The sequence below is a fragment of the Sylvia atricapilla genome, chromosome 3, assembly GCF_009819655.1.
Source record: "Sylvia atricapilla isolate bSylAtr1 chromosome 3, bSylAtr1.pri, whole genome shotgun sequence".
NCBI classification, from domain to species: domain Eukaryota; kingdom Metazoa; phylum Chordata; class Aves; order Passeriformes; family Sylviidae; genus Sylvia; species Sylvia atricapilla.
Genome location: NC_089142.1, coordinates 47,448,466 through 47,463,745, shown reverse-complemented (window position 1 = coordinate 47,463,745; position 15,280 = coordinate 47,448,466). Strand labels below are relative to the sequence as shown.

The following is a 15,280-nucleotide window of genomic DNA, read 5'->3' as shown; positions in this document are numbered from 1 at the left end:
AGTACTATTAGATAAAGATTATTGTGAGTACATGTGAATCTGAACATCAGAGATATTTTGCTGGATTGATACTATTCTCATTCTTCCAGGTAATCACAAAAAGCAGCAATTCACCTTAGAGCAGGCTGCAATTATATTTTCCCTTTTTTTTTTTTTTCTTATGAGAAAGGATTGAAGCTGTCTTAGCAATACTTTTTCTTTTGGTAGTCTTAAGTAAAGTAAATATGACCATTGGGAGGAACTATCTTATCCCAGTAGACATGATGCTGATCTCTTTTGTGCCAAAGTAAATCAAGAATAATTTTACCAATGTCAGTACAGCCACGTCAGCGCAATTCTAGTGGGAATATGGAATATGGCACAGTATCTCTGTAAAGAATAATGAAAGATTGCAATGGGAATTGTTGTGCCTGTGTATCTCTGCAGGAAATCAGTGGAATTTGGTATTTTAGAAGGTTGAATAAAAGAAACTTCTAGTTTAAATTAATCAGGGCTGAGTTAATTAATCTGATATGTGACAGGAGAACGCTGCAACTTTAACCATGTCACCTGAGACTGGACTGAATATCTCTGCTCTGTAAAGGAAAAACATATTTCAAATCTGCTGTTAATATGATAATGATTGTCAGACTTTGGGCAGGATAGGGACTGACATAAAAGAAAATTGGAAATAAAGACTGCTGCTCTATCTCAAATGTGGCTCTTACATGGTGCAGAGCAACTCTTTCTCTGTGTGTTTATGACAGAAACCAGGAAACAGCAAGATAATTTTGTTAGCACAGGCAAGTTTTTGGATTCTTCGTGGCTGACAGTGTCTTCACTCAAGGACAGAACCAATTTCTGAAAAAGTGGCCATTTACACTGCTTAAACAACTGACTGGGTAGCGATAGGCTGCTTTTTGAGCCTGCACAGACAGATACACAATGAATCCATACCCAGAGTGCTGCCTGTGCACCTGGCAGCTGTCTCTCTGTGTGCCTGTGGAAAACTCATATTTCCTCACCAGCTGCAGGTGTCACATGAGGCTGCTGCTGCTGCAGCCAGGAGAGAGAAGGGGTTCAGAAGCAAGGTGCTGGGATCAAAGGATGCTGCCTTTGAGGACTGGGTTGAACCAGATACCAGGAGGTTCAGCGTAGCATTATACTGCTTTCACTGCCTGCCTGGAAACATACTGAAACCCTTCACATTGAGAAAATGTGAAGCTCCTATAAACACAGATTAAATACATAAGCTGTCCAGTCAGAGAAATTAGAACTGAAAAGTATTAATTCATCTAATTTATACACTCATCAGTTTCAGGAATGAAAAGGATCAAGGGGAGACATCTAACTGATTTTACAATTGGCCTGTACTTCATTCCCGAAAGAACTAACTTTAATGGGCAAATGTACTGAAAAGATAAGTCATAGTGATATTTGCATTCAGATTATATTTACTGCTCTCTACAGTTTGTGCATCTTTGTAAGTCAGCTCAGGTCTGTGAAGCTACGTTTGCGTGGGACTGTACTTCCTCTGGAAAGCTGACGAGGCTGAGACTCTTTGGGTCTCGTGCATAAAATCTGATTTGGGATTCAGAGTACTTCTGTGTAGATTTCACTCAGAAAGATAAGCTCTTTCCTCTGAGCAATGCCTAGCATTTTTGTGGGAAGCAGCGTTTGATCTGTCAAGGGAGCCAGGACTTCTGCTCAGCAGAGTCACCTGGAGGCAAGAAGCCTCAGGGTGCCTCAGGTCCAACCACTGACTGAAAACAGACCAGTCACACAGCAGGTACTTCAACGTCATCTCAGTGCTTCTCATCCTCCCACTGTGGATCTTTGAGGACAGTCTTTTTGGAAGTGTTTCCATTTTCTCCACACCCTCCTCTCAGGTGGCTACAGACCACAGCCAGGTCTCTCATTAGCCTTATTTTCTCAGGCTGAACAAACCCCATTCTTGCATTTTCTCCCTGTATCTGATAGGCTGCAGTAATGGGTATTCCTGTGGATTTTCTTTTAAAAACCTGGAAAACTGAAATATTTGGAAACTGCTGTTGAGAGGGCAGGAAACACGACCAAAAATACAGCTATCCTCCCACTGTCTAACACTAAAACAAAGAAGAGTTTGCCTGTGACCTCATGGATTAGGAAAGACAGTTCCTATGACATGGGAGAAAAGAATCCCTTATGATGGTTTTTCAACTTTTCACTTACAAATTGTATGTAGTAAGTCGCTGTGAAGAGATGAAGCAGCTGTTATTAACACATATATAGATTTGGAAGGTAAAAAATCCATAGCAGGTAAAATCCATATTAAATGCTGATTTTACCCACTTCATTTTGCCCCCAAATAATTTGTGTTATGAATACATGTATTTAAATATATTTGAACATAAAATACATATATTGTGAGAAACATATTCATAACAAATGTCTTCTTTTTACATATGGGTACCTTAACTGCATTCATTAAATCCTTGGACAGGGTTGTCAGTTTGTAATGTGCTGATGAGCATGTGTGAGTCCCACTGGCCCTTGTCATTTTCTCCCTGTCACACAAAGCTGTTGAGGGTCACTATGTGTTGTAGTCTTCCCTTCCCAGTGAGCATAGTATACCCCTGCTGCCAGGGCTGTGATATGAGTGCTGTCATAGCTCCATCCTCTCCTTGTACCCTTTTGCACTGTGCCTCATGTAAGTGTGATGAAAGGCATCTCTCTGCACCCAGGCAGAGATGCTGGGGCACTGGCTGTTCCTTTTTCTGACTAGCAGAGGAAACAGGTTTCCTGCTAAGAGAAATTCATGTTGGCCTCGTGCCTGCAAGGGGGTCTCTCCCCAAGTGGAAATTCATTATTTATTTCCTCCAAGAACAAGTGATTTCCTCATAAAGCTGACCTATTTCTGTAGATCATGCGACAGAGTTTCCACTGCTGTAGCTGTCTGTACAGTTGTGCTAATGTGCTGGATTTACATCAGTAAAGCAGCTACTCTTGTCACAGGTAGCAATTTGTACTGAATAATTGTCGCAGAGCTCGTGCACAAGAACTCACGTAAGGTGTATATTGTACATATTTATTGTGTATATGAAATACAGTGGGTTATAGAAAAATACACACCCTTTCGTGGTACTTTGAACTGGTACTCAGGTGTAAATGAGATTTTGTGTGTTGAACATACCCCTGTTCTAGGGTACTTTGAGAATATTTCTTCATGATTATTTTATTCTTGTTTTTCTTATTAAATATTTATTGAAACACGGCCTTATTATTTAAGACTACTGCCTCAAAAGATTTACTGCACATTTCACACCTTTTTTTAATGTAATTTTAATCCGATATTTTTTTTACTTGTTTTAAATATCTTAGTGTAGACTCACTGCACTAGGTTTACACCATAGTGACACATTACTCAGTGTGGAATGCTGATCTCACCTTTTGCCTGACAGTTAAATAGAGGAAAAGGAGGAGAGTTGTGCTTATTTTGAAATGTGGACACACTAGCAGAGTGTTTACCAACTTTTATTACCTTGATGCAAATATTCTCAGCCATGTTTTATCACAATGAAATTTGAGCTCAAAAGGAAAAAAATACATCTTTTCAGAAATGCAGGATGCTAGTATTCAGCTTTTTGGTGGCAAATCATTGAGCTGCTTGAAATTAATTCTATCATACAATCAAAACTGGAACTAGTTTGGAACTGAAAAACTGATGATGAACACAGTGGTGTGGTGGCCATTGTGACTTGCCATGGCTTCACACATCTTTAAAACAATTTGAATAACAGCTGAAAATGAAATATGTGGCATGCCAAAATTGGCAAAAATGAAGGGGTGTTTCCCTGAGGATGAGTATGCTTCATATTTATGCAGCAGGTGGAAAAAGCAATCTGTAGAAATTCCTCCCAGATTCCATCAAGAGCTCCTGGACTATGTGTAGTCATCTCTGAAGGACTGTGCTGGAAGGCTTCCCAATGCTATTGCCCCTAGGCTGTCTGTCAGAAAGATTCATCCCAGAGAAACAAACACTAGAAGCTCTGGCTTCCTAGAGGTTGGGGCAGTCTGATTATCAGAGTTGGACAGATGTCATAGGCTCAGAAACTTGAGGGTTTTCTGGAAATTATTTTTATGGAACAGAGAAGTCAGAGGAAGCCTGAAAATGAAATTATGTGTAAGTGACTGATAATTGATTGTATTCTCTTTTTCTTTGTCCCGAGTCACACAATTATGCCTCTCTGTAACTATTTTTCATGACATTATGGCAAATTCCATTCTTTTTGTAGAGACCAACTCTGATGGTGATTTGAAGCTTCCAAGAGTAGCCTTGACACTTTGTGAGCTAATGCCTTCTGTCTAACTCTGTAGAAGTGTTAGGTATGATTTAGCCCTTATGGCTTATTCTAACTAATTTTATTTTTCATTGAAATGAACATGGTGTGGACACATCACCAGAATTTGTGCATTGTTTGAGGCAGAGTAACTTTCATGTGTATAAAGAGAAGGTCACTTACAATGTCCAAGTGTTTAACTGTTTGCTATTTTCTAGACTACAAAAAAAACCCAAACCAAAACATTAAAAATAAACAAAGCAAAATAATTGAAAATTTCTTTTTTAAATTCTTCTTGTACAGGATTGGGAGACTCTTGTCTTTTCATCTGTTTTTATAATATTTCTTGCAGGGTGGTTCTTTTTCCAAGAATCTCCAGCAGCTAACAGATTCAGAGAAGAAAACCTGTAAACCAGCTCAAGTCCATTATTTAAAATAAACAAACATAATCTTGAGCTACTCTTATTTTTGGTGAGGACAAAACCTCTAGTCTTAGGTAGAGTAGATAAATACACATTGAAAATAGACAGTCACTAAACAAGATACTCTAGCATTCTCATTACTATAAACAGAAAGTTAAATTAGAAATCAAATCAGAAAAAAAATAATTATGTTACATCATTTAATTTGATTTTTCACTTCAGATGTATTTGTTTAAACTCTTTACTATAAATAAATTGATGATATTTGTGATCATTTATATATAATTACATATATTGATGTTCACACATATTCCACATTGAATTGTGGCTTTTATTGGTAGATCTGTCATTCCTGAAGCTGACTGCATATAATTAATGAAATTAATTCATAGAATAATGAAAGATAAATTCCATCTAAGCTTGAAAACAATCTATTCTTTGTAGAATGTATGTGTTCATTTAAACTGAACAGTAGCCATTTTATAAATAAGTCTACATACTGTCAGCACATTATTGACTAGTCTCCTCAAGCCTGATGGGAAACCAGTCCTTCCTGCAAATATGAAATGCCTGTAAAATTATAGGACTTTTAACAACATTATTCTTAGGGAGCTTGACTACTGCCCTGGCAAAATTTAATTCATTTGACTCATGCAATACACCTAGGAAAGAGGGAAAATATTTATATGCAGCCAAAAGTGTTTTCAAATCTCTCTGCTTTTCTCTGAAACCTCAAAGGTGATGATGATTGCCATGGCACAGCCCTTAGAATGCATTTTATTTTCCTTGTGAACAACTCAGCTGAAAATCCTGTAACTAAGAGCAGGACTTATTCATGATACATTAGGAGCCCTTGAGAGCTCCCTCTTAAGAGATTTATCACATTTGCTTCTCTCACTGTCTGTGTTGTACATACGAGTGATAACAAACTCTGTTTGGATCTAATGCTACAATCTGTATCTCTAAGTATCACTGGCATCAAAGAATCAGACCATTATGATTTTCAAAATCTCATTCACACAACTGCGAGACAAGTTCATTGTCTTCTCCATGTGACTAATAATCTCCCCCCAGGGAGAGCTTGTAGGTTCGCAGAGGAGTTTTCTGGGGTTGGTTGGTTTGTTTGTTTTCCAGAGCCAACTTATTAGCTCTCAAAGATACTGTACATGATACTGGCATGATTTCTCAGAGCAGTAGTTGAGATGTTTTATTAGTTATTTCAGCTGAACATTTACTCTCTGAAACTGAGCTATCAAAAGAGGGCTTTTGGGACACTATCAATTCAGTCTAATGTAAGAGCTCGAATTATTGTATCATTATAATATGCTGCTTGGTGTCTTTTGCCATTGATTTGCCTACATTTTTTAAATTGCTCAATTAGAAGCCATTTATCTGGTAAATTATTAATGAATAAATGTTTGTGATGGAAAAACAAAACACTCAGCATTGCAAATCATGTATCCTACAGGCAACAGCAGTCAGAAGTAAACCGCTCTTGAGCCCAGTAAGTGGTTTATGTAATGTAGATGGAAATTGTGTGTTGAACACTGCAAAGAAAGGATGGCTGCTATTCTCCTAGATTTTACAACATTCTTGTACCTTTCTACTTTCTTTCATTGGTGCAAAATTTAGTTTCAAATATGCAAAAGCATCTGCACTTTTTAGACTCCAACTACGTTGCTCAAACTGATCATTCTTTGCAATATTTTTGTGGAAACCCTTTGAATTAATGTTGATCCTCCACTTAAAAGTATTTTTTCCCAGCTAACAGAATAATTGCAGAGTTAATGTCTTGTGGCAGGTCACATTGGCATTGATGATTTTGAGAGCTTAACTGTGCCCCAAATTCCTTGGGGCCTGATTTACTTTGAATGAAAGTAGAAATGTACATGATGCAGCCCACAGATAGAAATTGTAGTACAGGGTTTGGAATTAAATACCATATTTACATTTGTCTCTGTGACCCACTTCTTCAATATGGAGGCATAGCTATATCATTAAAAAGAAACACTAAAAAAACCCAACAAATAGAGAAGAGACACAATCAGCTAAACAATTCTCACTAAATGCTGTTACCATTTTCTCCAGATGTGTTTGGCATTGTTCTCAGTATAAAAGTAGTTTTTCCAGTGATTTACAAAATGACTGTAAAATATATTTCTGGCCAATGTCAAGGGTGAAGCATAGCAGAGTAGCAGTAGCATGTGCAATATATTACCACTTCCCAGTAAATATCTGACATTCCTTTTTCTGTAGCCCACTTAAAATAAGTGTAATTAGCCATTTTCTATCATTAGGAATAACTTTGGTTTGGGGCTTAGTATTGTGAAATGCATTTGTTGTAATTTTCCTTTCCCCTCTCCCTTCCTGTACTCCAGATTCCAGTCTGCCAATGTTTACAAGACACTGACACACTGCTTCCAGAAACATGAGCTGACATGTACTACCTTTGGGGCCCTAGTGCAAAAAATTTCTTTTCATTCTTAAACAGAGAAACTGAGGTTTTGGGTTCTTTCAGTTCTTTGGTTTGGCTTGTTGGGTTGTTTTTATTTTCAAATAAGCAGCAAGCGTCTTCTCTTTTTATACAGGCTCAGCAAGTTGTACACCATTTCAGCAGAGATGTCTGATCTTTACATTTGCATACCTGGAGGTGCTTTATTCCCTGAATGGTCTTTTCAGTAACCACTAAAGGCTTCTTGGGACTGAACACTGGAACAGATGAGTTAAATCCTTCTGGAATGTTCTTTATCAAAGGTAGACGTACTGGACTTTCTGGATGTGCCCAAGGACACAAAGGTTAGTGTCTTCCTTAAAAACCTCAGGTTTCAGGAAGTTGTTTTGTTTAATCTTTAGCACCAGGGATGATGTTTCAATTTGTTACTTGAACAGGGACTAAAATGGTGATTAACACAACATTATATATAGCTGAGATCATGTTTTTCACTGCCTTGCAATAAATGTGTTTTGTGAGCTCAGGCAACCTGAAAGCTACTAAATGACTAGCTGGCCACTGGCTCTACCCATGCTCTGAGCTTGATTGCCATTAGCCATTTTTGTGGTATTTCTTCTAAATTTGTGTTTAGTGCATTTCAATCACTCTCATTTGATTTACAAGTGGTAATAAGGGGACAATACTCTACTTTGTTCACGAGATGGTTCCTGTTTACAATCAGTGGGGATCAGAGTGTTTCTTCACTTGTGTGCTTGATTGTTCTAGATGGCATGTAGGCTTCAGGGGAATGCCAAAGCATTCATAGCATGTTGGAAAAAATTAATTTCTTCTTAATGGAAGCTATTCATTTTCTGGAAACTGTGAGATTTTGATAAAATTGCTTTTTCTACCCTTTGGTTTATCTTAAGATATTATATAATCTCCTGATATTATTCTGAGACTACTTTGGCACCCAGGAAATTGACCTTGACCAGAACGATTCACTGACATTATCTTTCCACCATATGATTGAAAACACAGAAGAAATAATTTTGTAAGCAGATATATGCTCAGAAAGGTGGTAGAATGTGTGTGGGCATATGTGCTCATCAAGTCATGTCTCAGACACATAACTGACAAGGAAAGTAGCAAGATCATAAAGATACATCAGGATTTTTAGCACTAATCATAACATTATAAAAAACCACTATGTTTATAATGATGTGGATAATGCTATGAGCAGTAGAGAAGAAAAGTGAACAATCATGTAACCTTGATTTTATTCTGTGATTGCCATCTGTTTTTCAGCTTCTGCAGAATATTCTTCAGGATTAATGCTCTATCTCGCTTTGGGGGAAGAGGGGGAAAGGTTCTGTTTCATCCTGTCAACTTCATTTTATTTAATATGGATATTTAAGAAAAAATAGTTTTACAAATACTACTTTTTCTTATTAAGCATCTCCTATTAACTCTATTAAAATCTATTAAAATAATTTCAGAAAACCTATTAGCTAAAGTAGATGGACCTCAAACTTGATTTAATTAGAACTACATGAATTGAGTTCTGTTTTTTCTTTTTTTATGGAGGGATTCTATTGCTATCATCTGAATAGTTTTCTAATTAATCTTCTGTCTGCTACTCTAGCCAGCATTTGAGTTTGTATTGTAAACCCGAAGTCCCTGTATAAAATAACCAAAAGATAAAAATATCATCCTATATAGCAAAAAGAATTGTTTGCCCATTGGTGCCAAATATCCACTCCAGATAGGAGGAGAAAAAAGCAAAACAAACAAAAAAATTAGTACAGTTTTATTTTATCTAAGTTGTGTTGAAGATACAGAGGATCTTTTTAACACACTTCAGCAGGAGCAAAAAGATGAATACAAAAATAAAGACTCCATTTAAAAGCAGAAGGTTAGAGGGGCTGCAAGATTGTGCAAAGTTTTCTGTGTGGAGAAGAGCTGTGTTAGTTCTGTGAGGTGCCCTCAATGTGATACCTAAATATTTTCCAAGAAAGTAAAATTCATATAAGGGTATATGTTGAAGCTTTGATATGTGGACTTTTTAAATAATATTGCATCTTTTATATCTCTGTGTGTGTGTCTGTGTGTGTGTAGACAATGAGGTGAATGAACATCTCAGCTGCAGAATTAAAATGTCAAATGTGTTGTAAATTCTGTCTTCCTGCACTGTGTGTATGTTTGTACTTGGGAGGTTTGTGTAATATGTCTGTGTGGACTGATAAATGAACATGGAGGATAGGATTATGGGTTTGGCTAGCTCAGCATAGTTACTGATAGAACCTTGCTGGTTTAGGACAGATAGGATTGTAGAATGGTTTAGGTTGGAAAGGATCTTATAGATCATCTAGTTACAACTATGGGCAAGTGCACCTTCCCCTAGACCAGTTTGCCAAAGTCTCATGCAGCCTGGCCCTGAGCATTTCCAGCGCATCCACAACTTCTCTGGGTAACCTCTGCCACTGTTTCACCTCTCTCTGAATAAATAATTTCTTCCCAACTTTTAATCTAAACCTACCATCCTTCAGGTTAAAGCCATTGCCCCTTGTCCTGTCACTGTCTGCCAGTATAAAAAGCCTCACTTCCTCCTTTTCATAAACCCTCTTAAGGTACTAGAAAGCTGCTATAAGGTCTCTCAGATGCCTTCTCTTCCCCAGGCTGAACAGTACAAGTTCTCTTAGCCTGTCCCCCTGATGGGAGCGGTGCTCCATCGCTCTGATCTGCTTTGTGGCTCTTCTCTGGATCTACTCCAACAGGTCCATATCTTTCTTGTGCTGAGGACTCTGGACCTGGATGCAGCACACAGGTGGGTGCTGCCCTCTCATGAGGGCAGAGCAGGGGAGGAGAAACACCTCCCTCGACCTGCTGGATATTTCTGTTTTGAAGCAGTCCAGGATATGTTTGGTCTTCTGGTCAGTGACAGCAGCCTGCTGGCTCATATCCAGTTTTTACTGTATGAGAACTCCCAAGTCCTTCTCCACAGGGCTTCTCTCAATGGGTTTGTCTCACAGTACTCCTATCCAGAATTGCCCCAACCTAGGTGCAATTTGCACTAGGGCTTGTTGTACTCGTGATGTTAAATATCCTCCAAATCTTTCACTTTGCTTACAGTATTGCTACAAAAGCATACATTCATTAATATCAATATATAAATTTGGATGTAAAATGTCGTAAAAAAATTTGCTTTATTTTTCATTTTTGTGGATTTCCTGGTTAACGCTACAAAAAAAATGTTACAAACATTATTTGATAGATTGGAGAACAAACTGTCTTTGACAGGTAATAGACATGTTTTTTTTTAAACAGTGCAAATCAAAATGAGGAAGTTAAATTATCTGACTGGCTGTGAAACCAGTAGAGTTCCACCTGTACAAATTTTCCATGGTTAATTTTTGTTACTGGCTGAATTTTATCAAATATGCAGCTAGATTTATACACAAGACCTGCAAAAGTTTTGGTAGCAGAAGTAAGAAATTACCCGGATGTAAATGAATAGATGATGGTTATACTGAATTGAGTGTCTATATTATGCATTTAATGACAGTAAAAAAAAAAAAAAAAAAAAAAAAAAAAAAGAGACTTGTGAACTGGGAACATTTGGCATAACCTGAGATTTAAAACTGATCCTAGAGATTTTTGCTAAACCTACTAAACCTACAGCATACAGACTATATCCTGGAGGCTACAATTCTACAATTTCCTCCCAGAGGTTGGGAGGAGAGTCCCTTGACACAGGAAAGATTCAATTCTGCCCTTCCATGTCGTAGGAGGTTGAATTTAATGTGTGGGAAAAAAAAAATGTCTTCTGTCAAATATGTTTTGTGGCAAAAAAAAAACAACAACCAAAACCCAGAGGTGATCTATCCTCCATTTCAGAAGTAGGTCAGAGGTGTGAATCCTAATCTAAAGCAACAAGACTGAAACTCAGCATAAGGTCTCTTCAGATCCAGAGAAACAGGTTGTGTTTAAGATATGCCTGTACCCTTTTCATCACTTTTGCCTCTCTCATTGGTCCTCCTGTGAAACACTTTTCACATGACAGTGACCTCATCTTCCTCTCAACCACTACATCTTATCAGAAAGCATAAAGATACATACATCTATCTATAACAACAAAACAAGGCTTAGGCATGAGTTTGATCCCTGGATCCTGCTCATCCACCCCACCTGTTCATGTATTTCCTCGGTTTTGCCCCACAGTCCCATTCAGTGCACAGGAGGTTTCTGGGAGCTGGCAGGGAAGAGACAGTCTCCAAGAAGCAGATAAGAACACAGACACCTTTTTTTTTTGGGTAGAGACACAGGGTCACACACACTCTGGGCAAGAGAATTAGTTCTGGTTTGTTCAACTTAGAAACACGCACACTGCCAAGTGCCACAAAGCCACTGACTCCACTGGGAGCACAGACATCTTTTACTGTAAATGTTTTCACTAGTCACCACTTAAAGGACAGAGAATTTGAGGAGGATAAGCTGAGACACCTCCTCTTCCATTTTGGACTCTTAGAGAGGATTTAATGAAAAGTATTTACAGCATGTATTGCTTTCACACAGTAGAAAACGATTGCTCAAACAACTACAATGGCCTCTAATCCTTATCCCCAGGGCCTTTTTCTTTTTCTTTTTCTTTTTTTTTTTTTTTTTTTTTCTTTCGGGTCATGTCTAGCTTTAATGAGATAAAGAACTCACATGAATGAAGTTATGTTTACCACGCTACTCTTGTGGCAGAAGTTTATCCCCTGTGTCTTCTTGTAAACTCATGGTCTTTTGCTCTCTTTTGTATAGTCTTTTCTGGAAACTTTCAATATGAATTTACCTCAGCAGCATGTTTGACATCACATCTATTATCTGATTCTGATATCTGTCGTACAATTTTCTCCCATACAGATTAAAAAACATGTAAACATGGATTTTTTTCAGCAAAAAAATGATAAGAGAGATATGGTGATAAGCTTTAACAATATAATGAAACAATTAAAGCACAAACCCATAAATTCTAGATATTTTGTCCCTTCTATTAAAAATGTGAATATCAAACAGTTTTTACAAGAGGTAGGAAATGATTTACGACTTTTCCTCTCTCAATAGTTTAATTCATGTAACATTTGAAAAATATTTGATTTAAGAAAATGTGGGCATTTTTACTTACTTGGAAAAAAAGACATTTTAAACAGCAGGATGTAATTTCAGACTATTTACAGTCAAGAGGCCTCTGCTGAGCAAAATACTCATTCAATTTAGGAATGCAGATTATAATAATTTTCCAATCTCCCTCACAGCAGGATTCCTGCCATCATTTTGCAAACCCACAGGTTGCAGTATTGAATGACTAGCTAACTTCAGTCAGGTAACACATGCTTTAAACGTATTCTCATTAGCTCAACTTAGTTATAATGCAAAGCTGCTTAGTTTCACCAAGTGAAATGGGATACACTTAAATTGCCTCATCTGATATAATACTCCTTAATACATGCAAAGTGGTTTATGATGGCAAAGCTTGTAGAGCATGAAAATCAGCAGGCAAAGTAAGGTTTTCTGGCTAAAATTGTCAAAAAGGAGTCCTATTTTATATCATCTCTTTTTAAAGGGGCGAAGAATGAGGAAAGACAGATTGGAGTAAGAAATAATCAGTCTAGAAAAATGTAAATTTAGCATATTAACCTTTTAATATATCAGCTCTACCAAACAAGAAAATTATCAACTAAAGCTGTTCTTTCAGTAATATCCTTTGCACTGTAAAATTAAATGTAAAATATACAGTGTCCAAAATGTATTGCAGTAAGAAACAATATTGTATTTTATGCAGGGAGTTTTATATTGTGCACCATATTTCCATTTGCTAGTGTTACAACAATATCTAGCTTGGTGTAGCTGTATTAATTTACAAGGACCTTTGAATTTCAGACAGGGCCAAGAAATTACTTATCTCTCTTCCTGCTTTAAATGCTAAGTGAATATACCCCAATCTTGTATACCTTGCAGACACAAAGTCTGGTTTCAATGGGATCCCAGAATAACTGGTAACATCATTTGCTTTTTCTCCCAATATTCTGCACCTGCAGCCTGACTGTAGGACTATAAATCCTTTCCCTACATCCCTTTCCAATACTTCCAGAAAATTCCTGAGAGGGGCTAAGCTGCTACAGGCTTTGCAGATGACACCCAAGTGTATATCTCATTTTCTACAGATGTAACCAGAGCCATCATAAAGATGTTGCACTGCCTAGAGGAAAATGGCTCCTGGAGAAGAGCATCTGGCTGAGAATGAATTTGGGTGAGATCCAGACAATACTGGTTGAAAGACAGAAATGATACAGACAGCCAGTTGAGCAAGATTCCTATGTTCATGCCTTAAGCATTAGTTTGCAATGAGGCCATTCATATCCTTGGAAAAAAAAGCAGAATAAGCACATTGCTCAGCTGTGGCCACAGAGAACAAACCAAGACCTCTTCACAGCCCAGTTAAAAGCATATGCAACATGGGATGTTTTCAGCCTGTGTTAGTTTTCACTTTGGTTACAATATGAGGCAGCAAAAACAACAAAATCTAGAAAATGCTCATATGCCTCCAAGGAAAAGGCCTAGCCGCAAAGATCTCTGCTTCATTTCTGAGGGACTGGTACAACAAAAGTGTATCCAGGGCTGTTCGACTCTTCACAGTAAGAGAACATTGCTCCTGCAGTGCAGTGCCTCCAAGGTTCCCGTTTGCATCAGGACAGAAAGCACTAATCTTGTTCTCAAAGGTACAGCCATTTTGGATCTCTTGATATCCACAATTGCTTTTGCTTTTTCTGCAAACGGACAGCTTCTACCAAAAACAATCTGAAACCTCCTGAGCAAAGAGAGTTCTTGAGAGAGGTTTAATGATTCTATTCTGGTTATGCAGTGAGCTTTTAGGGTCTGTACATACTGCAGAGGCCTTTTAGCGGAGATTTTGACTTCCAGAGGTTCTGTATGTCTGCTAAAATTAAGACTTCTACTCTTGTTGGGAAAAAGGTTAAAGACAGGTGATTTAAACTCTGGGAGGTCATACAAACATCCTTCTTCAGGGATGTTTCAGGATACAACAGCTCCTACAGTAACAAATACCTGGCAAATAGAGGTGAAAGCAAATGTGAAAACTGTAAACAAGTAATGTCCCATTAAAACACACAATTGGAGAAGCCACACACAATACTCTTGGGGAAGCTGGAACCCAATTTCAGGATGGAACAGGCCTTTGAACCTGGTCCAAAACATTGATGAAAAGATATGAGTATCTTTATGGAGGAGAAGAAACTGTAAAACTATCAGTATTCACTGTAAAAACCTTGAATCTTTTACCTGGAAGCACAATCATTTTTTTTTCAATTTCCTCAACAGGGAGGAAAAAAAGGCATCCTGGGGTCTTTTTCCTGAGAAGTTTGTTGATATATGCAGTCACCTACAGTTTAGTCCCCAAGATTTTCTGACCAAGTAAGATGTGCTCCTCTACATATTTCCCTTGTATTTCTTCTGGTTCCCATTCAGGTGTAAGCAAGAGTAAAATAACAATGCAGCTCTTCATCTTTTTGCCTTTCTTACTGGTGATTGCACAGCTTTGGTTTTGGGAGCCATACTAGTCAGAAATTTCTGTCTCAAAAGCAAAGATGTATTCAGAGAGTACTCAAGGCATCCTGTTAATTTTCCATATATGTTTTGCGTATATGAACTGGAGCATCAATCTTGTTTGGTTAATCTTTGGGCCTCATAAGGAAAATACATTCCTAGAACATTTTCCTCCTGGTGATGCCTTCCTTGTAGTCTCTTGTTGGCTTGCCAGCTGTGCTGATTATCACAGCTTCATTCACTTTATGAAAACTCTTTAAAATATTCTCCATTAAAAGCTGTGTAGAAAACTCAGTGCATGCCTGTGAGACACTTGTAGGAACATGTGGTTATTGGGAGGAATAAAATAAAAAATGCAAAGCTACTATTCAGTTGGTATGTGCACAGCCATGCTGTACTTATTGCCATCATGAATAAAGCATTTGTTTTGCTAAATTGTATGTATATTCCTAGAGGCGGTCTTAAAAGACAGAGCCTGATAGAGAAGGCATGGAAATTCAGAATTTCTCCTGTTTCATTGT

At 37.7% G+C, this 15,280-nt stretch overlaps 1 protein-coding gene across 1 annotated transcript in view; it reads left to right on the top strand.

Annotated features, from left to right (window-relative positions):
* The first annotated feature begins 7,250 nt into the window (after positions 1–7,250).
* HS3ST5 (heparan sulfate-glucosamine 3-sulfotransferase 5) overlaps positions 7,251–15,280 on the top strand; it is a 93,141-nt gene continuing 85,111 nt past the window's right edge. Inside the window, exon 1 of the mRNA XM_066315280.1 lies at positions 7,251–7,516. The gene's annotated coding sequence lies outside the window, so the exon portion shown is untranslated. The remainder of the gene's footprint in view (positions 7,517–15,280) is intronic.